This window comes from Ambystoma mexicanum (genome assembly GCF_040938575.1).
Source record: "Ambystoma mexicanum isolate Mex_15411 chromosome 12 unlocalized genomic scaffold, UKY_AmexF1_1 Mex_chr12_unloc.2, whole genome shotgun sequence".
Lineage (NCBI taxonomy): Eukaryota > Metazoa > Chordata > Amphibia > Caudata > Ambystomatidae > Ambystoma > Ambystoma mexicanum.
This window is the reverse complement of record NW_027182323.1, coordinates 11040065-11064899: the sequence shown is the minus strand read 5'-3', so window position 1 is coordinate 11064899 and position 24835 is coordinate 11040065. Positions and strand designations below refer to the sequence as shown.

Below are 24835 nucleotides of genomic sequence, written 5' to 3'. Positions count from 1 at the left end.
GAAGGTGAGCGTATGTCACTGCTAGTTCACTATAAATCCCACAATGCACTTAAAGAGGTATTACCCAAATTGTTCCGAAAATATTGATCGCATGGTAGAGTTGACCCAATTCGGTCACTACCATTAGTTCGAATTTTTTCCAACAATTTGGGTGCCAAAATACCGGAACATGAGGAGCAGGGTTTGGAGGTGTCCCCTGCTCCCCATGTTAGGTATCTGTAGCCTCAGGGATTGCGGGGGTGTCCCCTGCATACTTAACAATGGAGGAGGTGGACAAAAATGGGCTGGGCCCCCGTTGTCAATGAACAGACAAAACGGGGGCCCGAGCAGTTTTACTGCGGGGGCAGATGACCCAGATCCCATAAATCAAGGTTATGGTATGTTACTGGGTTTTATACCCGATCCAGCGCCATTTGCATGGTCTCCAGGGGCTCCGCAGGATCTTAGAGAGAGGGATGGGTTACATTAGTGAGGAGAAGAGGGAAATGCAAGATGGCTTTGCTTTTGTGTTGACGCATGCACACTGGAAGTATCCTGCACTTTATGTGTGGATCGGTTGCCAGGTGTTCTGTGCCAAAAGCATGAAGGTGTTTTTGCATGAAGGGGTGCTTTATATGCCTGTGGTGCCAAGGGATGTTCTGCCATGGGTTGTGGTATGTAACTTGGTTGCAGAGGTGCAGTGTTCTGATGTTTGATATTGGTTGGGAGGGGTGTTCAAATGACATGCATGGGCGGCTTTGCTGGTGTGCCTGTTTTGTATGAAAAGTAGAATTTGAGCATGTAGTGCAGAGAGCAGTCAAAGTCCATGGTCCAGGTTGGTGAGGACCGCACAAAATCTTGAATCCACATTTAGCAGAACAGCACATGGCAGAGCAAGGCTGAAAAAGACATGAAGGGCTAAAGAAAGCATTAGACGTCTCTCGTTTCATGCCTTGGTTGTGGTTTACCTTATTTTTGTACTTTTTGTAATACGTGCAACGCCTTGGATGAAGGTACTATATTGATGTTTAATAAATAAATTATACCAGCACATGAAAAATGCCAAACAAGGCAAAAGAAATGTGAGTCCTTCCTGTGCTCCTACCACTGGCGTCTGCAGAGAGCTTCCATTTCACTTTCTCACTTTGCTACTGTCAAACCGTGTCTCTCCCTCTCTTTTGCTCTCCCTCTCAAATAGATACATTGTATCCCATGTGCAACAGGGATCTTGGAATTGGGAGATGAAGGGAAGGAGTAAGGGAGACACTCCACGCATTGCCATAAAAGAAGTGCTATGGGTTATGGGAGACACAAACCTCGGGTTCAATTAAAGTTCGGCGTGAAATATGAATGCCCTGGGCAAACATTTCACTTTCCTGACTAAGTTGGTTGGCAGGCTGTGAGCCAATTTAGCTCTCAGCCTAACTTGCTCAGGGGCTGTGCTCAGTGGCCTCTTCTGACACTTTGTCATAGCAACGCTTGCCTTTCTCAGGCAATCAGAGGAGGGGTGGCTGTGATGGAAGAGTAGCATAGAAAGTATATGAAAGGAATCTTAACCAGCCCAGGTGGCCCAAAGGACTGGACACTTGCTTCTTAGCCAAGAGATTGTTGTTTTGGTTGCCATCCTTTATAAAGTGCTGCATTTTGATAAATGATCCAGCACTTCTTCTCAAAGAGTTGTAAGTGCTGTGAAGTGCACCCATATGGATGCGAGCAGGGGTGGCCCCAGCCCTTTGCTTGGGATTGCTTAAGCACTCGCACATTGAGGAGGTTGCAGGCATAAGGCAGCACTAAACTGACATTTAGTCTGGGGCACCAATTGGAAAGGGGGCCTTCAGCAAGATCTTGTAAACGTTCTCATCTTGTAGAGCAGACCATCTACCAGCAAACACTCATTAATGTTACAACAGAAGGAAACATACACTGGCAGAGGACACAAGCCTGCCCACACACAATCAATATATCCCTATGACGTAGACAAACACTTTATTGCTCAGCCCAGCCTTTAGATGGTTCACAACTCTAAGGACTAGCATCTATTTGTTAAACTAAATATCCTCTGAATTGGGATGAAAGATGCATCTAATGGGCCAAAGTAATGCCTAATAGCTATTAAGCCTCCTACGCTCAGAGGAGGGGGAGGATCGACAGCCCAAGGGTAAATGACCCCAATCGCAACCAGCTTTCAAAACTGTCATCCTGCCCCCCAGGATACCTCGCATTTGTTTTTGAAAAAAGAAATAGATTTTCTACGCAGTTTTCTCATGTTTTGGGCTCGGTGCAAAAGGTTTTTGTTTTATTTTGTCTTATTGTGTTGACTTTTTTGGAAAAAGTTTTCTTATTGTATAGGTACATTGTGGACTCTTATGTCCCAAATGAGGGCAGCCGACACAGAGCAGGACGCAATAACGCCGCGCACAACGAATAATTAGGGCCCCTCAAGAGCCCAGCTGTAATCACAGGACCAATCGCAGTATACCACTAAGGACCCCATAGGGGGCTTTGGACCATACTACATAGCCTTGAAAAGGACCCACGGGTCGACCTCACCTCTGATACCGTTGTGGGTGCCACTAGGTCAGTTATGGTGCGTACCTTGTCTGGGCCTGGCTTCGTTCCCTCGTCTGAAAAGGCGTGTCCATAGAATCGCAGCTTCTTTTTCTTTATGTTGCATTTGTCAAAATTTAGAGTGAGGCCTGGCGTTTGCAATGCTTCACATACCATAAGTGCCTGATCGTGTTCATTCTGTGAGGTTTTGTATACCAAAATGTCATCGCTGTAATTAAAATCGGTCTTTATCGATAACAGTACTTACCTGATGGCTTCCTGAAACATCTCTGCTGCCGAAGAGATGCCGAAATTAAGGCATATATATCTAAAAAGGCCACTATGTGTCGCATATGTGATGATCACATGGGATGAGGGATGCAGTCCCAGCTGGTGATATCCTTGAGATAGATCAAGCTTGTAAACTGTTGTGGCTCTGTTAAGCTGCACGATCATATCTCTATTTTTGGTCTGCGGCGGCGTTCTCCTTGGATGGCTGTGTTGGCTACGCTCATGTCGAAGCATATCCTGATGCGCCTTCCTTCCTTGGGAACCACCACTAGGGGTGAAATCCATGGTGTGGGCCCTACCGCCTTCTTAATGATTTCATTTTCCTACAGCTGTTGAACCTCCTGAGACACTGCCTGTTGCAAATGAAACCAAACCCTCCGGGGCTGTTGGGGTACTGGGCGCACCTTTTCATCGATATGGAGCTAGTTGACGCTCCATTTCTATTTTCCCAGTCCCTTGAAGAGGGTCGGTATTTGTTTATCGCACTTGTTCTTTAGAAATGGGTCTGTGTGATAATCTTGCCACACTGTGCGTTAGCTGTCGGGGCCCCATACCGCACCTTACCACTTCTGTATCTTGGCAGTTTATATACATGAGTCCTATTGATTTCACCGTTTTGTAACTGAGCAGGGACCACCCATCTATAGGGCTTCTTATCACGTGTATCGTGGCGTTGGCCGAGCGTCCTCGTTGTGCGAGTGTCAGTTGAAATTGACGAATGGATGTGTAGTTACTGAGGTGTGCAACCCACACGGATGGCTATTGAGCCTGGATCTTTCTCTTTTGCAGTATCTTCCTAGCACCCATTTTGAGAAATTTGTGTTCTCCCATGATGCTCACTGTTGCTCCAATGTCCATGAGGAAGCAATGTGTAGCAGGCCCCATGTCAATCATCACCCTTGGGCCTTCCTCGGCTTCCTGGTCCCCTTGCATTAGATTAAAATATTCGTCTGTGTAGTCTATATAAAACTCCTGTAGCATTTCCACATTATCTCAGTGGCTTTTAAATTCATTCTCGTATGGATCAGCATAATCCACGTACTAGTGTGGTATTTCTTTGTATGTCGCCACCTCAAATTTCAGAACCGGTTCCATCGCTCTGATCACTCTTTGTGGCATCTGCGAGTATGGCCGTGGTATCCTCCATGTTGTTTGTTGGGAAGCCCTCATTGATGGTCTCCACATGGTTGTCTGTGGTGGCCTTGCTGTCAGAAAAGGTCTGCCTTCTTGGCACACGGTGTGAAAGTGTCCTTCTCTTCCACATTTGGAGCATGCCTCACAAATTGCTGGGCATGTTCCGGTGTGCGGAAATGCGAATCCGCATCTGAAACATATCCGTTGTGGTCTAGCTGACTGCCTGTTTGTTGGTATGGATATCGAGTAGGCCCCCTCGAGGTAACTGGTCCTCCCATGAACCGGTTGACCGGCCCTCTTGGTGTCATGAGAGCAGCCACCGTTTCATCTTTCTCTGTCTTCTTTTTCTGTGTTTCAATGGCTGTGGTCTGCAGATCTACCCTCTCATGCACTCTGGCCAGCTCAATGACTGTGTCAATGGTCAGCGGCTGCTTCAGCAACTGCTTCCAGAATGTAGACGATGTACACCCTTCTATCACCCTCAGCCTAGTAGACTCATCATCAGCAAAGCTCGCAAACGGCAGTGTATTAATTTCTGTAGTCGCTGTTGGGCTGGATGATTAATTTCTTGTTCAGTGCCCCCACACGGGTGTCATACGGTGTTCTTTCTTCTTACGGTATGGTCTTTATTTTACCGTTCATCTCATTGCCCAACACATTTGTGATCATGCCAGATATGGCCAGAGACTTTTCTTACCCTGCAGCACCTATGAAATCGGTGAAATTTTGCACCCATTCTGCCCACCGGGGACCTTTGTCGAATTGGAGCTGCAATGGGAATGGTGGGGGTTTTCAAAGGAAAGTGGCCCTTGCGCTTGAACTCTGCCTTGCTTGCTGCTCAGCTGGCTGCTCGTCCATCTTGCTGCTGTTCCAGGCCTCCCGGTGATGCAAATACCTCCTGGTCCACACCTTCTGTTTACCGGTTGCCTTTATCCTTTAATGTTCTCATTTTTCTTACCCCTCTGTGGCGGATACAGGTATGCAATGCAGCCGGGCCTGTTGCGTCAAAGGAAACAGCTGAGCAGAGTACATCCTCAGAGTGTACGTGGACTTCCTGACCTAGGTCTCTGGATGAGGGCACGGGACGCCACACAGTGCTGGTGGCAAGCGGAGTTGCGGATCACAGCGGAACAGTAATGTTGGAACGCAGACCATCCTGACCTCGGAGTCTGGATGCCGGCATGGGACGCCACTGCAGTCAGTGTCAAGTGGAACTGCGTACCGCAGTCGCGTAGGAACTGCAGAGTGCAGTGGACGTCGTCTCGCGGCGTGGGACTTATGGCTTGTCGCCAGTTGTTGCATTAGGGCCTAAAGGGTCTGCATTCAACTCCGTCTATTGACTAATGTTTTCTCCCCTTACTCCTCCTCTTCCTCTCAGGCCCTTGTGACCTAGCATGGTCACTCCGTTAAAGCTGCTTCTGCCAGCTCACAACCCCCCACATTTTCAGAAGCTTGTGGATCTAGGAAGCGGCTGTATGTTGTTTTTGGTGTTGCTTTTTTTTTTTATAAGTGTGCATAAAGAAGGCGCTGTGGCTTGTGGTGATGCAGGTGACCAGGACACATCTTCATCTGTTTAGTTAATTAGATGAACATGAGAGCTGCATCGATTAAGACACAGCCTCAGAAGTCCACGGATAGAGAGAATACAGGCGGAAAAGGAGAGAACAATATTTGGGGACAGGCGGGGATGAAGCGAGACAGAGAGAAAGAAGTAAAACGCGTGAGAGACTGGTTCCTGTACTTTAGATCTGGGCTGTATATTTAAATGGGTCTTCATCTTTATATGTGTTCAACATATCACTTCCATAAAGAATGGGGGGATTGACTTTGGTCTAACCTCATAGACAGACAAGATAGCACAGATGTTGCAACCAGTCGACCGCGTGGCCTAATGGATAAGGCGTCTGACTTCGAATCAGAAGATTGAGGGTTCGAGTCCCTTCGTGGTCGGGGACGTTTTGTACATTTAAATTATCTTTGCTTTTATAGGAAAAGTTGATGATGTCCGCATCTGGAAATCCAGATGTCATATTTTGGAAACTAAAGCCGGCTACAGAGAAGACCATGAGATGCTCCTCAACACCATTCTGTGCAAATGCTTAGGAAATACTGTCAGCCCATTGTATGGCTTCAGGTCGGAAGAGGGTTGTGTGTGCTGGCACGCATTGGGGGAGATTCATCCAATTTGCACTGCTCTAGTGCAGGAGCAGGGAAGGTATTTGTCTGGTTGTAGTGACAGTGAAATTACACAATATGGCTGCATGTTTGCAGTGCTGAAACGTTAACATCCGCACCGTTGGAAGCACCCAAAACACGAACACAAACATTGCGGCGTTAGGCCTGGCGCTAAGAGATGCACATGAAGGGTTTTGTAGCGCCCTAATTCCAACACATCTTTTGTCATTACGCTGGTGCTTAGCATAAACCTTGTCATTACAACAGTTTTGCTCATTGTAGCCCCAGCACAATGACAACATGCTGCTTGTTTTACCACCGGTGTAATAACAACATGTGCACGAGTGTTCAAGCTGGTAATGTTACCTTAGCAAATGTGGTAATTGTGTCTTCACTAAGGTTTCCGGAAATGCTTTCAAGGCATCAGTGCAGCGACCAGTATGCATCTGGATGTTGAACTGGCTCTACAAAAAGCAATTCATGCCCAGTTAAAAATAGCTCTAAATGCCGCCTTTTCACAGCATCAGTATACTCCTACTTTGCATCATCCTGACATACATCCAATTTGCAAATTGCATGTCATGTCATAATAAAGCAGGATGTGGTGGTCAGCCATATTTTCTGCCACCAAGCGCTCCAACAGAACCAGCACATCATGTTACAGGTATCCCGACAAAATATAACCATCAAAAATAGTCTGTGAAAATGTCGTGGTGAAAATACCTCTGCAGTGAAAACGATGCCAAGCAAAAAGTAGTCAAAAACGCAGCTGAAAAGTAGCCAACATTGGTAGTGTTGCTACAGTAATTGTTAGGTAAAAGAGTATTTAGTGGGCTTGTTATTGCCTGGTTTAGGGTTAGGGGAAGGATAGGGGTTAGGGTTAGAGTAAATATGTTCAGGTTTGGTTAGTGGTTAGACGAGATTCTGTGTCAGCTGAAGGGTTTGGGTATTGGTTTGGGGAAGTGTTAAAGAAATGGATACAGAGGATGGAAAGGGCTGGTGGTGTTGGCGTAGGATAGCAGTTAGGTTAAACCTAGTGGTTAGGGTAAAGTAATCATTAGGGTAAGTATTAGAGTTGCAATTAAGGTAAGGTTAGTATTACAGGAAGGGTTTGGGTCAGGGCTAGGGCTGTGTAATTTGTGGCGACCTGGTGATTGTATTGGAGACAGGTTCACTGTTGATTTGCTCTTTATTTTGCATTCGCTAATATGCAAATAAAGTGCATTCGTGTGCTGAAGGGTTCCTGTTCTGTGAGAATTTAGGGTAGGATAAGTGGTGTAATTCGAGTTAGGGGACGGTTTAGGAATGGAGTTCATATTTAGGGTTGCAGCCTTGTGCTTTTGTGTATTTAAAAATAGGTGTTTTGGTGACCTTATTTACTGGCAACATTTTCAGACCTGGCATAGTTTTTATTGAATGACTAACTTTATTAAAATGACTTTTTGCTGACTACATTTACCTGCAGACATTTTCACATAGAACCATGTTAGATATTACAAGAAGGCTGGAGATAAGTCTATAAGAGGCCAGTATGGCGGGGTCCAGTGTTGGTTTCTTTATAAGTATGAAGGTAACGCCTGCCGTGTTCATATGGGGGACAAACCAGCGGAAAAGATGGGGTTGATCAGATGAGCCTCTTAAAGGCATTGAAGGAAAAGCTGTTCCAGGGCCACAGCTGAGCCAGTGGATTTGAGCTTATTGATCAGTTCAAGGACAGCGGCAGCAGCCACCCATTGTGAGGGGAAGCAAAGCACCTTTTCTCGTCCTGGGCACAGGCAAGCCAGCTGGCAGGGATCTATGTCCATTGCAGGAACATACAGATTCCATGTTTTAGTAATGATTTGCCGGAAAGTGAAAAATAAATCAAGACTTTCAAAGAGAAATGCAGATGGGAGATATAAGGGAAACATGATTTATGTTAAGATGGTTTCTAGAGATGCTGCCAAAACAACATATTACATTTTATAACCATACTATATAGGCACATATGTTTTCATGCACATCACGTGCAAAACCAAGACACACGCGGTAACGAGCGGGAAAACTCAGCAAATGGTTCTTACTTCTTGAACCAGTTGTCCGTTTTCCTTTTCAGTGAATTAAACGTGTAATAACATTCCATTGGTGTCAATCTGAAAAACATGTAAGAGCATTACCTCCACGTCCACTCTTCCTCGTCCCAGTACTTACTTCATGAGGCACCCGCCTCCGACACAGGACCTTCTTCTATTTCTTTAAATCCCTATAACTCCTCCCCCACATCCATGTCACTCAGTTTAAATTTTTCCTGCCTCCGGCAGGTTGGACTTTTTCTTCCCGGTGCGGGGCACTGGGGAGCACCGATTGCTGGCCACCTGGGGGGGGCTGTGTGGCGGGGCCCTCGGCTCCCTCAGGTGCGGCACTGCTCCTGGGCCCCCTGCGGGGCTTGGGGTCACAGTTGAGCTGGATTGCCTCGCTCGGTTCTTTGCTGGGCTCCGGACCGCAGGTGAGCATTGTGTCCCGGGTCCTGCACGGCCCGGGGGAAGGTAAGGAGAGGGGAGGACTGGGCTTGATGTTTTTCCCCTCTCCTCCTGTTTTGGCCATCTTGATTCGACTTGACAGTATGGGCTAGCCTTCCCTTTTGTTGTGAGGCCTCTCTGCTTCTTGTCGTGGGGTGACAGTGGCAGAGAGTCTTTGGGAGTGCGGGGGCTCTGTTCTGTCGCGGGCATGTCACATACCACCCGCTCCTCAGACACACACAGCACAGGATGCACCGGATGTTAGCTGCATTATCTGGGGGAAGGTAAGGAGAGGGGAGGACTGTGCTTGATATTTTTCCCCTCTCCTGCTGGTGTGGCCATCTTGACTCCTTCAACATGCCGTTTTCCTCGTGCTTTGTGTGCACATCTTTATTGGAAATGATGGCAAGCACTTGGCAGTATGGGCTAAGCCTTCCCTTTTGTTGTGAGGCCTCTCTGCTTCTTGTCGTGGGGTGACTGTGACAGAGTATTTGAAAGTGCGGGGGCTCTGTTCTGTCGCAGGCATGCCACATACCACCCGCTCCTCAGAGACACACGGCCCAGGAAGCACCGGATGTCAGCTGCATTCTCTGGGGGAAGGTAAGGAGAGGGGAGGACTGTGCTTGATGTTTTCCCCTCTCTTGCTGGTATGGCCATCTTGACTCCTTTGAAAGGCCGTTACCTCGTGCTCTGTGTACACATCTTTATTGGAAATGATGGCAAGCACTTGGCAGTATGGGCTAGCCTTCCTTTTTTGCTGTGAGGACTCTCTGCTTCTTGTCGTGGGGTGACTGTGACAGAGTATTTGAAAGTGCGGGGCTCTGTTCTGTCACAGACATGTCACATACCACCAGCTCCTCAGACACACACAGCCCAGTATGCACCGGATGTTGGCTGCATTCCTTGCGTGCTGCCTGTGAATACGGCGCAGATTTTGGAACCATCTGCAAGCGGCCAGAAGGGTACCGGCCTGGCATAGTCTACACTTCGGGTTCGAGTCTCAGTGGTGCTGACTCGGTCCTTCATCCTTCCTAGACCGATGCATTGGAACGATTTAGAGCATGGGGCTACCAGCTACTGGATACAGGGCTCAAGCCACCTCTCAGTCATGTGGTGTGTTTGGGTCTGTGCTAGCTATGGACGCAGACTCCTTGTCCTGTCCTCTTCCTCTAAACTGCCCAAGGGAAAGTCAAAGGAGTTGATTTGCTTTTCCCTTGTCCGGCATGGGATTATGGAAAATGATCATGGAAGTAACGGCCATGCAGGGGGTTCCCAGTGTCTCTTCTCTTAGGCCCTAGGTCCTCCGGTGCTGACGTGTTGCTTTCACGCCTCCTCTCAGACTTGTGGGAAGTGATAGGGCACATGGTGGCACATGTCTGTGCTTAGAGGGGTTCTCAGAGCCCCTGGTGCCGGTGGAGGGGATGTCACTTCAGTGGGTTTTCCAGTATAGGCATACCTCAGGTAGGGGGTTGCCTTTGATGTCGGCTATCCGGGATGGATTGCTTTGCCCCGCTTTGTGACAGTACTCTGCCCTTTTGACGCCAGCCTGGTGGCTCCTCTGTCGGCTGAGGGGGCCATAGTCTGCTGGACTTCTGGGCTGTCCAGTATCTTCCTTTTGATAGGTCAAATCTTTTTGTGGACTGACAAGCATGCTGTTATATTGTGGCGCAGGCCTGTTTCAACGTCCTGTGATTTCCCTCTGGTGCAAGTGCAGTGACTGGCGGTTTTCCCTGGCTCCTCGTCTCTATCTTCTCGGAGGTGTATGGGACCGGTGGGGTTCGGCTTCCTGGGTAATGGGATCCGTCTGGAGGGGGTATCAGTTGCCGTTCCTGTCTCCTCCTGTCCAGGTTTGCATGGTTAGGACTTTGGTACCCAGCTCACGGTCCAAGTAGTTGGCCATGGGATCCGTTCTCTCCGAACGGTTGTTGTGGGTTACTTGCGGGTGTTCCTGGTCCCAAGGCCTTCTAGGATGTGTCACCTGCTTATGGGTCTCAAGACCCTGCACTGCTTGTCCGGACGTTTGGGGAGAGCGTACTCTGGATGTTGTGCAGGGGGGGCGCTTGCTGGCTGTTCTGGGCTGGGTTCTCAGAAGGCAGTATGTCTCGACTCACCTGTTGCTGAAGTTACGGGGCACGTGGTGTCTTGCATGTTTTCCAGTTCCTTGAGCCTGTCTTCGGTTACGTCTCCTGGTGTCTTATACTCTCTCCCACTGGCTCCCGACATCTCGGCTTTCGTAGTTTTGTTTTCAGTGTCCCCAGCGCTGCGAGTGTCCCTGCTATGGTGGCGGGGGGTTTCAGGTCTACAGGCTGAGGTGTGCATGGTCCTTCCTCCTGTGACCTCTCCTACTACCAACACCAGCAGAAAGGGTATACATTGGGGGTCCTCTCAGCTCAAGGGTTGTGAGATCTGGGGAGAGCCGGTGATCATCCAATTGGCAAGAGTTGTGCCATTGTGCAAGCTCTGGTGTACTTCGAGGAGTTGCTGGACGGTCGGCGGTTTTTGGTCCGATCGGACAATACGACGGCCTTGGCATATGTGAACTGCAAAAGGGGTTCCGGCTGTTCCTTGAATGCTCTGGCAGCGCTGATAGGCACCTGGGAGGAATCTCATCTGGTGTATCTGCTGGCCTCACGGATCAGAAGGGTGGACAATGTTCAAGCGGATCTTCTCAGACGCCGGTTTTCACTCCTCTGCAGAACTGGTCCTGTTGGCCCAGGTCTTTGCGGTGACCTGTGTCAGATTAGGGTCCTTGGTTCTAGACCTGTTTGCATCCCCGGCCTCAGCAGAAGTTCCCCTCTTCTGCTCTCCCCTTCAAGGGGATCTGCGGTTAGAATTCCACCGGATGCAATGGGCGGTGTGGCTATTGCTCAGTCTAGGTTGATATCTCAGGGGTTCTCAGATCCTGTAGTTGAGTCCAAATGGATGCTCTTAGACCCTCCACTCTGAAGGTGTTAGGCAGACATTGGGGCCATTTCCGAGACTGGTATGGGCAGTCTGGGATCCCTCCCCTGCGTTCTGGCCTCTGCTATCCTTCGGTTCCTCCAGGAGGGGTTTTGACAGGGGCCTGGCAGTTTTTCCAGGCTTTGCTCTCAGCGGGCCTCCATGAAATTCCTTTTGGGGGACTCTGACGGTCACTTGGATGGGGAGGTGTTGGTGGGGAAGTTGATCCAGGGTTTTTCTTCTTCCCTTCCTTGTGCTGATAAAGGGCTTTCCTTTTGGGATCTCCCTCTTGTATTACGGTTCCTTCATGGGCCTCCTTTTGAGCCCATTTCCGAGATTGATATCAAACATCTTACACTGAAATCTGCTTTTCTTATTGCCCTCACTTCTGCCCGTAGGCTTGGGGAGATTGGGGCTCTCTTATGTCACGCTCTTTTCCTGAGGGTGCTGCCAGACTCGGTGGTGCCGGGGTGTGGTCCGAAGTTTCTCCCTTCAGTTGTCTCTCGGGTTTCACACCTCTCAGGGTCTGGTTCTCCCTGACTTCTTTCATGATCCAAGAACGCCTGAGGAGGTGGCTCGGCTTAACATTGATGTCCGGCGGGACGCGTTGGAGTATTTGGCTTGGTTTGCCTTTTCCACCAATCTGATAGTCTTCTGATTGCTTGTGGTCTGGCTGGGGCTGGGCATAACGCATCTGTGGTTTCCATTTTCCGGTGGTTCCGGGTTGTGATCTCTAGGGCCTGTGTGGCTTCTGGCCTGCCTGTGCCTGCGCACAATCAGGGGCGGTCTACCAGGGGTTTCGCGGCTTCCTGGCCCGATGTAAGGAGGGTTTTTCTCTGCAAGAGATTTGTATGGCTGCCGCCTTGGCTGGTCTAGGCATTTTCATCAACCGCTATGGGTTGAGTTTCTCCCACTCGGGGGTTGGTTCCTTCGTGGTTGGAGTTTTTGTCTGTGGGGATGTGATTTAAGAGTTATTGTGGGTGTGTTTTGCTGCACTGTTTTTGGCTCTGTCTCATTGGGACCTTTTCCCCGTTGATGCTTTGGTATACCTCATGAAGTAAGTACTGGGACGAGGAAGAGTGGACGTGGAGGTAATGCTCTGATTACTTACCGGTAATCTTCATTACTCCTAGTCCTACTCTTCCTCGTCACAGTACTGACGACCCTCCTCACCCTCCCTGCGGGGAAGGTCCCATGCTCCGGCTTGGTAATATGAAACTGAGTGACATGGATGTGGGGGAGGAGTTATAGGGATTTAAAGAAATAGAAGAAGGTCCTGTGTCGGAGGCGGGTGCCTCATGAAGTAAGTACTGTGACGAGGAAGAGTAGGACTAGGAGTAATGAAGATTACCGGTAAGTAATCAGAGCAACAACAACATACATGGATATGAAAGAAAGACTGAGAAGACATATAGTCCTTGAAGTGGCGAGTCTCAAGGTCTGCTGGTTCACATTAAATAAGAGGAGGAAATAGGTTATGTGGGAGTTTGATACATAACCAGCTCAATGTGATTGAACTGTTTTAGGGGTACAAAGAGAGTACATCTAAAAAAAAAGAGGTATTAGATAGAGGGTCCCCTGTCAGTTCCAGGCGATAAAACATGCACTGAAAAAAGGGATTCTGCGGTCATGGGAGAGTCATCAACTTACATTTAGGACAGTAAGCAAGGACGTAGATTTAGGACAGTAAGCAAGATTAATGAGCACAGAATGTTAGATGCTATGCAACTGTTTCCCGAATACTTTGCTGACCTGCTGCTCAGAGAGAACACTAAGAGATGAAAGGCAGAGAAATTGAAGTTCTGTTGCAGAAACCTGGGAACGCCTTCTCTGTTTAAATAAAGACTATGAAAGTACCATGTGTACCGTCTCCAAACACACAAGTCACTTCTGCCACCATTTTCAAGTAAAAATAGCAAGACACGTCCTGTTAACATTAAGTCGACATAACATTTTTATGTTAAATGTTTTTTTTCAAAAAAACTAGGTCCCACCGAGATTTGAACTCGGATCGCTGGATTCAGAGTCCAGAGTGCTAACCATTACACCATGGAACCACGTGAACAGTATTTTCCAGTCCCTGAATATACTCTGTTCAAGAAGGAGAAGTACATGCAGTAGCATATTTTTGTTATCTACTGTAATTCTAGTTTAAGATTTCACCTTTTTGCAGAAAAGCATAGCCAAGCGTCCAATCAGTGAAATTTCATGAGCAAATCTGGAAAATCCAGAATGACTCCTTTCATGATTGAGATTTTATTATTTAGAAGAGAAAACATGGATATTGTACGGGAATACAGGTATCTCACTAACACAATCACTCAACGTCCCACTTGCAGGGGCAGGAGGGCAGGGACACTTACTAGCAGCGCTTCTGGTAGCCATGCACAACTCGCCATTCTCTTATCTACGCTGTTGGCGCTAACCTATTCCTAATTAGCGTATAATAAAGAGATTGGGTTTGCATGGGTTGGACTAAATAGGAGGACTAATGTAAAAGAAGCTGTTTTCAAGGACTCAGTAGCGCCACCTGCAGACTGTATAGTATAACACTGAACCCTATAACAAAAACAGGACAAATATAGACAACTCTGGGTTTGTAACTGGCAACAAATGCAGGAATAATAAACTTAGAAATTCGTGGGTAGTCGAAACAATATTTTCAATGGAAAGAAAAAAAACCTGAACTAAAGTGCAAAACAATTAAACTGCTGCATTTGAAAGGAAGATCAGCTATTGATCAACGTATAAGGCAAGAAAATAAGCCAGTTTAGGTAAATGGTATAAACAATCGCGTTCCCCTACGGATACGAATGGAGGAATACATATTTAAGCCTTTCGTGCTGGGGTGGGAAGGTGAGCGTATGTCACTGCTATTTCATTATAAATCCCACAATGCACTTAAAGAGGTATTACCCAAATTGTTCCGAAAATATTGATCGCATGGTAGAGTTGACCCAATTCGGTCACTACCATTAGTTCGAATTTTTTCCAACAATTTGGGTGCCAAAATACCGGAACATGAGGAGCAGGGTTTGGAGGTGTCCCCTGCTCCCCATGTTAGGTATCTGTAGCCTCAGGGATTGCGGGGGTGTCCCCTGCATACTTAACAATGGAGGAGGTGGACAAAAATGGGCTGGGCCCCCGTTGTCAATGAACAGACAAAACGGGGGCCCGAGCAGTTTTACTGCGGGGGCAGATGACCCAGATCCCATAAATCAAGGTTATGGTATGTTACTGGGTTTTATACCCGATCCAGCGCCATTTGCATGGTCTCCAGGGGCTCCGCAGGATCTTAGAGAGAGAGGGATGGGTTACATTAGTGAGGAGAAGAGGTAAATGCAAGATGGCTTTGCTTTTGTGTTGACGCATGCACACTGGAAGTATCCTGCACTCTAATCCAGCACTTTACAATCGATACAAAAGAAGAACAAGTTACTTACCAACTGGTACCGTTCTTTCGTTTGGATGTTCCTCCAACGTATTCCTCATCTTTGCTATTCACGTTCAGCTTCGGCTGCTTCGGAAAAAGAGGGCGTCGTGCGTCGATGGCGTCGAGTCGATGTCCCTCGAAGGCCTCCGTCAAGGGTGACGTCATCGGGTGTACAAGTAGCACGTGCAGCGCCTGTTGTCCTCAGTTCTATTTTTCTCTCCTGTTCGTGTTGATTGTCAGTGTAGGCAGACAGTAGACAGCCCTGCGAGAGCTGAAGTTGTAACAGCATAGGAAATTCTACAGAGGGGTAGGATGGGATGGCGATGAGGAATACGTTGGAGGAACATTCAATTGGAAGAAGGTTAGCAGTTGGTAAGTAACTTGTTCTTCGAATGGATTGTGTCCTCCAACGTATTCATCATCTTTGATAGACTCCCAAAGCAGTATTGCAGAATTTGGAGGAGGGAGTAGAATTTGAAGTTGTCGGCATTTATAAGGCCGAATACAGTACTGCCTTACCAAAGGCAACATCCTGAGAGTGGGAAGCATCTAGACAGTAATACTTTAGAAATGTAAGCAGTGAAGACCAAGTTGCTGCATCACAGATTGATTTGATAGGAACGCCCCTTTGAAGGGCTGCCGAAGAGCCTATACCTCTGGTGGAGCCCTCAAGCCTTCTGCAGGGTCCTTGCCCACCAATTTGTAACATTCCGAGATGCCAGTATGATCCACGTTGATAAGGTCCGTTTTGCACCAGCCTGACCCAATTTTCTTCCGGTATACCCAATGAAAAGTTGATCATCCACTCTGAGTCTGGAGAACGTAGAAATATAAAAGCTTAAAGCTCTTTTAGGGTCCAACCTATGGAGCCTTTCCTCCTCTTTACCAGGATGCGGCAGGGGGTAGAACGCCGGCAGAACTATTTTCTGATTCAGATGGCAATCAGATACAACCTTAGGTAGGAAGGAGGGTCTTGTCCTTGTGGAACACGGTATAGGGTGGCTCGGAAGAAAGTGCCTGCAACTCGCTCACTCTACGTGCAGATGTTAATGCAGCCAATAATATGGTTTTAAAGGTTAACAACCTCAATGGGCATGTGTGCAAGGGTTCTAATGGGGCACACATTAAAAACTTTAAAACTAAATTAAGGTCCTATATTGGGACTTGAAAAGAAGAAGGTGAGAACACATTTGTGAGCCCTTTTAAGAATTGAATCACCAAGGGAATTTTAAAACAGGAGCACTCTTCCGAAGAGCGCTTGAAGATGGAAAGCGCTGCCAGGTAACCTTTAATGGTCCCAACATTGAGACCTTTATGTGCCAATGATAAGAGGAAAGATAACACCTGTGGAAATGAACATAGAAAGGGATCAACATTCTTTTCCCTGCACCAGTCGCAAAACTTGTTCCAACGGCAACGGTACAGAGACTTTGTTGCTGGCCTTCTTGCCGAAAGCAACATCTCCATGACGTCATCCGGGAGGTCCCAATCCTTGTATTTCAGCCTTTCAGAAACCAAGCGTGAAGGTTGAGAGTGTTGACCTCTGGATGGAGAACCTGTCCCTCCCTTTGTGAGAGAAGATCCTCTCTCGGCGGAAGACGAATGGTAGGACAGATGGACATGTCTAGAAGGTCCGGGTACCATGTTCTCCTGGCCCAATCCGGGCAATTAGGATCATGCGGTTTTAGAACCGTCTCAACCTCCTGATTACTTGAGGAATGACGGGGATTAGAGGGAAAGCGTATAGTAGTGGGAAGTCCCAATCCATCAGCAACGCGTCTCCTAGAGCTCCTCTCGGAGGAAATTCTCTTGAGCAGTACCTTTCGTACTTCCGGTTGCTTCCGGTCGCAAACAGGTCTACTTGAGGGGTTCCCCAAAGGTTGGAATTCTCTTGAAGGACTTCATGAGCTAGTTCCCATTCGTGGGGCACTGCACCCTGCCTGCTCAGAGCGTCCACCGTCGTGTTTTCCACCCCGGCCAGGTGAACTGCCTATAAGGAGATTCCTTCCTGAATTGCCCAGTACCAGAGCTGCATTGCCTCTCTGCACAGTGGTAGTGACCCTACACCTCCTCTTTTGTTGAGGTAATACAGGGCCACTGTGCTGTCCGTCACTATCAGGACATTCTTTCCACGTACAGATGGCAGGAACGCTTTCAGCGCTAGTCTGATTGCCCTCAGCTCCATAAGGTTGATGTGTAGTTTGGACTCCAATGGAGACCAACGACCGCTGACTGTCAGATCGTTGCCGTGGGATATCCACCCCGTGAGTGGGGTGCCCATCACTACTGTAATCTCTGGCCATTGTTGCCAAAAAAGTTCTCCTTTCAGAATATTGTCCTCGCAGGCCCATCACAGGAGATCCTGAGCGACCCTGCTTGGACCCTGAAGCAGGTCCGTCATCCTCCCTGAGAATTGGGACCATTGAGTTCTCAGAGCCCATTGAAGGGATCTCATTCTCAGGTGGGCTTCTGGCACCAGAAAAATGCAGGATGCCATGAGGCCGACCAACCTCATGAAATCATAGCCTGGGAGATTTTGGGCACTTTGAAATTTGGAAACCATCTGAAGAATGTCTTGAGCCCTCGGCTTGGGTGGCGAGGTCTTTCCCAAAGACGTGTCTAATACAGCTCCAATGTATTGGAGCCGTTTGGAAGGTGTTATCTGTGACTTCTTTAAATTGAGGGAGAAGCCCAGTCTGTGAAGAGAGTGGCAAGTGACCCTGAGATGATCCAGGGCTTGCTCAGGAAAGCGTGCCCTGATCAGCCAATCATCCAAGTAGGGGTAGACATGAATCCCCCCTCTCCTGAGATACGCTGCCACCACTACCATCAGTTTGGTGAAGACCCTTGGGGTGGAGGTCAACCCAAATGGCAGGACTCGAAACTGATAGTGTGAGCCGCCAACGGCGAACCACAGGTATTTTCTGTGCTTGAGATGGATCGACACATGAAAATAAACATCCTGAAGGTCCAAAGACATCAACCAATCCCGAAGTCGGAGGGCCTGAAGGATCTGAGAAAGAGTAACCATCTTGAACTTGTCCTTCCTGATGAACTTTTTCAAGTATCGGAAGTCTAAGATAGGTCTCAGTCCTGTGTCTTTCTTGGGGATCAAAAAATATGGGTAATACCAACCCATGTTCCTCTCTGCTACAGGTACCGGGTTCTATAGCACCTTTCGCTAGCAGGGTTTATATTTCCTGCACAAGGAGCGGATCTAGAATCCTCAAAGAGTGTTTCCCGGTGGATTGTTGTGAGGCTGCGTTAAGAATGGAAGGCAGTAACCCTGGGCTATTGTTTCCAGAACCCAGGCATCTTAAGTAATGTCTCGCCATTCTTGCAGATGTTGAGATAGTCTGCCCCCCACTGGTGTTTCGTGACGCAAGCTCTCAAAGTGGTTTTGAGGTGGTTGCTGCAGCTGCTGATGGCAAAGAAGCTGGAGCTGGAACTGGCATTGCACTTTTACCCCGTCCACCACGAGGGATTTTCCTTTGACTTCTTTGACTGGCCATTCCTCTCGCCTTTCCATATGTGGAGTAGTAACGATAGGATCGTCCCCTCCAAGATTGTCCTGATGAACGAAAAGGCTGAGGTTGCCTAACAGTGGCCCCTAAATATTTGGCAGCCGCTTTTGAGGTCTGCAACCTTTGAAGACTTTCGTCCGCCTTGTTGCCAAAAAGGTGAGACCCGTCAAATGGCATGTTCAGAAGACAGGACTGCACATCTGGTGCGAAACCCGACTTGCGTGAACCATGCAAACCTGTGCATAACCGTGCTACTAGCCATGGACCTGCTGACGCTATCTGCAGTGTCCAATACAGACTGAAGGGATTCTTGCATGGCCTCCTTGCCATCTCTAATGATAGCTAGAAACCCTGCCTTTCCTCCCCTTCTGGTATGTGCTCTGCCGCCACAGAGATGCACTCCCACAGAGTGTACGAAAACTTGGCTAAGGAACAAGTGGAGTTGGCCGACTTAAAGGCCATACTGCCAGCTGAAAATACATTGCGTGCCCATCCATCCACACGCTTGTCGTCCCTATCTGGAGGGTTGGTAGGGTACACCGCCTTGTTAGATGTAACTGTGGCTGCCTGGACTACCAGACTATCAGGAGTGGGGTGTTTGGACAGATAGCTGGCGTCGCTAATGGAAGGGGGGTATTTTCTAGTGAGGGATTTATCCACAGCAGGGATAGAATCCAGGGACTCCCAATTCTTGGCCACCCTATTTTGTAAGGCCACATGGAAGGGTACCAAACTCCAGACCAAAAGGAACCCCCCTTCCTCAGATCTTTCCTCTTCTTCAAATATTGAAGACAAGTCTTTAAAATATTCCTTCCTGGGTAAAGGAGTATGGTGAAAAGGGGGTGGCCCTTTTGTGGAAGGCTTTGGTTTAGCAGCTTTTTCTTTTGCTGCAACATGCTCAGAGGGCTGAGCTGACACCTTAGAAATCTTCGGCGCCAATGGTTTTGGTGTTGACGTCGACAAGGGCGTTGATGTAAATGGCGCCAATGGCGTTGAGGCCTCGACAACCACCTTTGAAGATTTCACCTTTGGAGTATGAGGAGCCTTGGACGGCATTGAAGACCTCGAGCACTCATCACGACTCAAGTGACTCTTTTTCATCTGAGACCTCGAAGTCTCTCGATGGGTTTTTCTTCGATCACCCAGGCTCGAGGGCACGCAAGTGTTGGAACGGGAATGCTCTCGGCAGGCTCCTGTAGAAGGCGCGGACAGAGGCTTGGCCTTCTCAAACACTTCAAGCATTTTTAGGAGAAACGCCTCCCACACTGCAGAAGAAAAATGCTTGGTGGAACGCTTACATTTCCTGGGGGATTCGTCTGACGATGATGAAGGAGGCGACCAGTGGCGTCGCTTCTTCGATCGCTTCGCCAAAGACGCTGAGTGGCGGGAGCCACTTCGGGATCTCAACCTCTTTTGCTCACTTTTGCGTCGAGGAGAATGAACTCCAGACTCGACGGTCAAGGATAGGTCGGTTTTGGTTTTACGACCCACCTGTAATTTCCCCTTCCTCTCTCGCAGGGATTTACCCGTCATCGCCTGGCACTTCGAGCAGGGCTCCGTGTCGTGGCCTTCTCCCAAACACCACAGGCACGATTGATGCATTGATTGAATGACATTTTTGAACTGCATTCCTTGCACTTCTTGAAACCCGAGCGAGGGGTAATCGGGGTTGATGATGAAGACATCTTCGATGATTTTCTGTCGAAGAACGAACTACGTAGTAGAAATACTAACGAGGCCCGCTGAGTCTCCGAAGCAACACGTTCTGTGGAAAAACGTAACTGAGGCCAATGTGGGGCGCCGCGCTTGCTACTTGTACACCCTATGATGTCACCCTCGACGGAGGCCTTCGAGGGACATCAACTCGAGGCCATCGACGCACGGTGCCCTCTGCCAAGAATTTTTTTTTCCGAAGCAGCCGATGCTGGGCGTGAATATCAAAGATGAGGAATATGTTGGAGGACACAATCCATTCGAAAATCAAATATGAAATAACCGCCAACATAATTAAACTGTGGTGCCAGAGAGATCTGCAAAGAAGGGCAGATTGTGATCTACGGTTGTGGCAGCATAGTAAGTTATTTAGGAGAATGGCTTAGCAATCTAGCATCCTTAATAATATTTACCTGCACATACATAATGAAATCAACTGTGCTGGGATGGTTAAGTGAGTTTGAGTATTATGTGCTGGTTCACTACAAATCCCAGAAAACACCCAAGCATTGCTGTGGTGGGGAAGTAAGGAAGAAAGTATACAGAAGTAATCTTGACCAGCCCAGCTGGTCCAAAGGAAAGGACACCAGCCTCTCCGCCAAAGTGTTGTTTTGGTTCCCATTTGTCATTCAAATTATAGTTTTTCTAAAATGCAGCCAGCACTTCTTCTCAGAGGGTTGTTAGTACTGGGAAATGTTTAATTAAAGCCTCCTTGCTAATTCCACATTCTGTGGAGTCTTTTGTGAGTTTGTAGGTGTAGCTGGAGTGGGTCTATATGTTCTTAAATGTTATGTTTTTGAATTAAGGTGCACGTTTTGTGTGGGGGAAGCGATGCCTCTTATTGATGTGAGATGTGCTTTGCAGTGTGTGTTCTTCCGTATGTTTATGTTGTTCTGATGGAGGGTGGCATGACTTTATTAAACGCATGCTGGAAGATGTTCGGATTACTTACCAGCAATCATCATTACACTTAGACCCACTCTCCCTCATCACAGTCCTGACTAATTGAAGGTTGTCCACCTTCCCACAGACCTTTTCACTTAAACCTCATAAAACAGCTGTTTGTCCATCTCCCCTGTCGCGCTTCCATATTGCTGGCTCATACCTAATGAGATGGGACAGGTAGCCAGGGAGAGAGAGGCAGGATGTCAGAACTGTTACAAGGAAGAGGGGTACTAGGTGTAATGAAGATTACCAGTAAGTAATCCAAATATTATTCCCATGTCCACTCTTCTTTCTACCAATTCCAACTAAATGAAAAATCCCAAATATAAGTGATTGACCTGTAACAATAAAAAGACAGTGCCTGGATATTGCATGAACCCACTGTATCTTTAACTGATACAAAAACATTGCCTTCATTAAAAGGAGTGAAGAACTGCAGAGGTAAGCCCATGATCGGACTGCCCAAGAATACAAAGCCAGTAGTGTTGGGAAAATGTGTTAAGCGAAAACCAGGTAACGGCCTTGCAGTGGTTGAACATAGAGACCTTTCTGGCCTACACCCAAAACAGGGCCATTCCCCTGGTAGAATACGCTTCTACCTTGCCAGGAAGAGAGAAGCCAGAGATCAGTAAGCCAAGGAGATTGTGTCCCAAGACATGGCCATTCCTCTGGTAGAATGAGATGCTACTTTGCCAGGGAGAGAGGGGCCCGAGACAAAGTAAGCCAAGGAGATTGTGTCCCAAGACATGCCATTCCTCTGGTAGAATGAGCTGCTACTATGATATGATATGAAAAGGCATTTATAACGCGCCTGTACACAAGTGTTTCAAGGCGCGACGAGGCAAGGGAGGGGGAACGGAGGGAAGACAGAGACGACGATATATCTAGGCCAGGTGACATTGAGATCGCAGGGGGGGGGGGGAAAGTGCAGGGGGAAAGTGGGGCAGTGCAGTACATAGGATAACAGTAAAATAAATAAAGACAAGCAATAAAAAGAGTGGCCAGCTGGTGGCAAGTGCAAAGGTGGTGACAAGTGCAAGGGTAAGTGCAGACATCAGGTGTCAAGTGCTGGTAGGGGGCTGTAGGGATACAGAAACAGCCCCCGAGTGCAAGGGTTGCAAGGGGGACAGTGCAGGTGTGCAAATGGCGGGGGTGGGGACCTGGGCCCGAGATCAGAGGATAGCCAGGTAACCAGTGCAGCTTCGGTTTCAGACAGGAGATCAGCAGGGGAGAGGAGGAGAGAAAGCAGAAGTAAAGAGGAAGGTCTTGAGTTGCTTCCGGAACCAGAGATCGTTCTCAAGTTTCAGAGAGACAGGGAGGCTGTTCCAGAGGGAGGTCCCAGCAGAAGAAATAGATCTACCACCAACTTGTTGCTTGGAGAAGCAAGTGACCCTGAGGGAGTTGGAGGCGGATGAGCAAAGAGCTTGTGAAGGAAGATATTTATGAAGAGAGAGTTGAAGGTATTGAGGCCCCAGGCCCCAGAAGGCCTTGTGGACAATGCAGAGGGTTTTGAACGTAATCCTCGCCGCCATTGGGAGGCAGTGCAGAGAATTCAGTCCTGGAGAGATACGATCCCTGGGCTTGCGGCCAAGGACAAGTCTTGCAGTCCTGTTTTGGATGAGTTGCAGAGGGCGGGGAGTAGAGGCAGGCAGATTTAGAAAGAGACCGTTGCAGTAGTCCAGTCTAGAGAGAACCAGAGCTTCTGGGGGAAGGAAAGGAAAGGAAGAATACCTCTGAGGTGCAGCTGGTAGTGTGACTTCTTAGAGACGTCAGAGATAGGATGAGAGAAGGAAAGTGTGAGTCGAAGATGACCCTGAGGTTTTTAGCCTTGCAGGTGGGAACAGGAAGAGGGCCAAGAGAGGCCGGCCAGAAAGTGACAGGAAAGGAGAGAGCAGGTGTGCCGATGAGGAGGATCTCAGTCTTATTGGCATTAAGGCACAGATCATTGGCGGCACACCACTCCTGGATAGCAGACAGTCGGAGATGAGAGAGCGAGAAGAGAACCCCCCTCAGGAATCTTTATTATTCTTTTACAATCATTATTCCTTCCAACATCAACTTCTCCGTCATGCTGGTAACACATAGTTGGTGTTGTGAGTGGCAGTATTGCTATCGGTTCCTCGTCCTTATCCAACCACGTTACCAGTGCTGCACTTCTCGTCCATTCAGTATAGCATTTGTCGTTTTCTTCTTGAACAGTCATCGCCAATGCTTTCTTCAATGTTACTATTTACAACTCCTTCCATCCATCCTTCTTTAGTATATGCCTTGCCGTATATTAGTATTAGTGGTCGCTCCAAGCATCCGGGTTCCCCAGAAACTTCTGGTGCGTGCCATTCGCATGGTAGGTAGTTCAATGTAACCTACTTGGTGTCCCCTTTGTCGGGTCCATCTGCCATGTACTTGAGCCCTTGTGTATGTTGCCAGTAGTTGTCGTACATGGGGAGTGTTTTGATGAAGCTGTCCTCATAGCGGTACATAGATCTTGATTTCCATCTTAGCGTTGCTTTTCTTCCTTGAAATCTTCCTCGTGTTTGGAACAGGGCCAAGTAGATCAAGAATTCCACTGAGGTTGCAGGTACCTCAGTTGCCACAAATGTTCTGGATGCGCTCATGGCGTATGGTATTAACGAGCACACATAGCAGTTGTCCTTAGTTGTCCCCTTACCAATTTTGGACATGTGCTGGTACCACATGTTATTCGAGACGTGTGCGGATTCAGTAAGGTATGTGTCTACCCTGTGGGTATCAATGGGAACAATTCGTTTATCTCTCTTTATGTTGTTTTTAGTGCTACTTGTACCACCTGAGACCGTACCTGTTGCAGCCATGGTAGGGGGAGTATTAGCCCACTCGCTCTTCCTGCCTGCGTCCTTGGAGGTCCCTAAGTCTATTGACATATGGAGTGTGTACAGGTGTTGGTGTTAGTGGTTGTGGTGTTTTTCTGTTTACTTCTCTGCATTTCATTTCCTCTGTCTTTTGTTCTCCCTGTGTCCCTCATACCCATGGAGACTCGCAGTTAGTGCGCGTTATGTATAATTTATCTAAACTCTCTCTGTTTCCATCTCTTCTACCTTCGCACAACCCTTCCTCTTCCTCGCTGCAAAATCCATCAGGATATGTCTAACTCAACACTCTGTGCGTCTTCCCCCCACTGTCACTGTCCTTAAATCTATTCAGTCTATGTCTGTGTACTCACCTCCTTTACCCGCAGCCCCCTGTGTTGATGTTGTCGCAACCTCCTTATCCTGGCGTGTATACTTTTTTGCTCCATGTTCCAGTCTCCTCTCTCCTCTTTCTTCATTCTTCTTTTTTACTACCTCGCCACCTATTTCCGCCTGTTTTCTGCAAAGTTCTTCCATTACTTCTTTTCTCACCTTTTCTAATATCTTCTTGTCTTCTCCTTTTCTCCCCCATAGTCCCCCTTCCCTTTTTAATATGCTTTCTATAACCTTCCCTTCTTCATATTTCCACGCACTTTCAGACATTATCTTCTTTTTCCACAGTCCCATTTCCCTGTCATTTTCTTCCCGCTCCTCCTCCTTTCTCCTCATCTCCCGTTGTTCCATGCGTGCCACTCTTTCGGCTATTGCCCGTATACGTACTTCTTCCTTTTTCCTTTCTTCTGACTGTTCTTTCATCCTCTCCGTCTCTTC

The 24835-nt window shown here is 47.9% G+C and overlaps 2 non-coding genes across 2 annotated transcripts; one reads left to right on the top strand and one right to left on the bottom strand.

Moving 5' to 3' along the window:
• The first annotated feature begins 5828 nt into the window (after nt 1-5828).
• TRNAR-UCG (transfer RNA arginine (anticodon UCG)) lies at nt 5829-5901 on the top strand. The gene has a single exon. It is a non-coding gene; the product is annotated as a tRNA-Arg (tRNA).
• A 7648-nt stretch (nt 5902-13549) lies between these two features.
• On the bottom strand, nt 13550-13621 carry TRNAQ-CUG (transfer RNA glutamine (anticodon CUG)). Its single transcript has one exon. It is a non-coding gene; the product is annotated as a tRNA-Gln (tRNA).
• Nucleotides 13622-24835: the final 11214 nt, after the last annotated feature.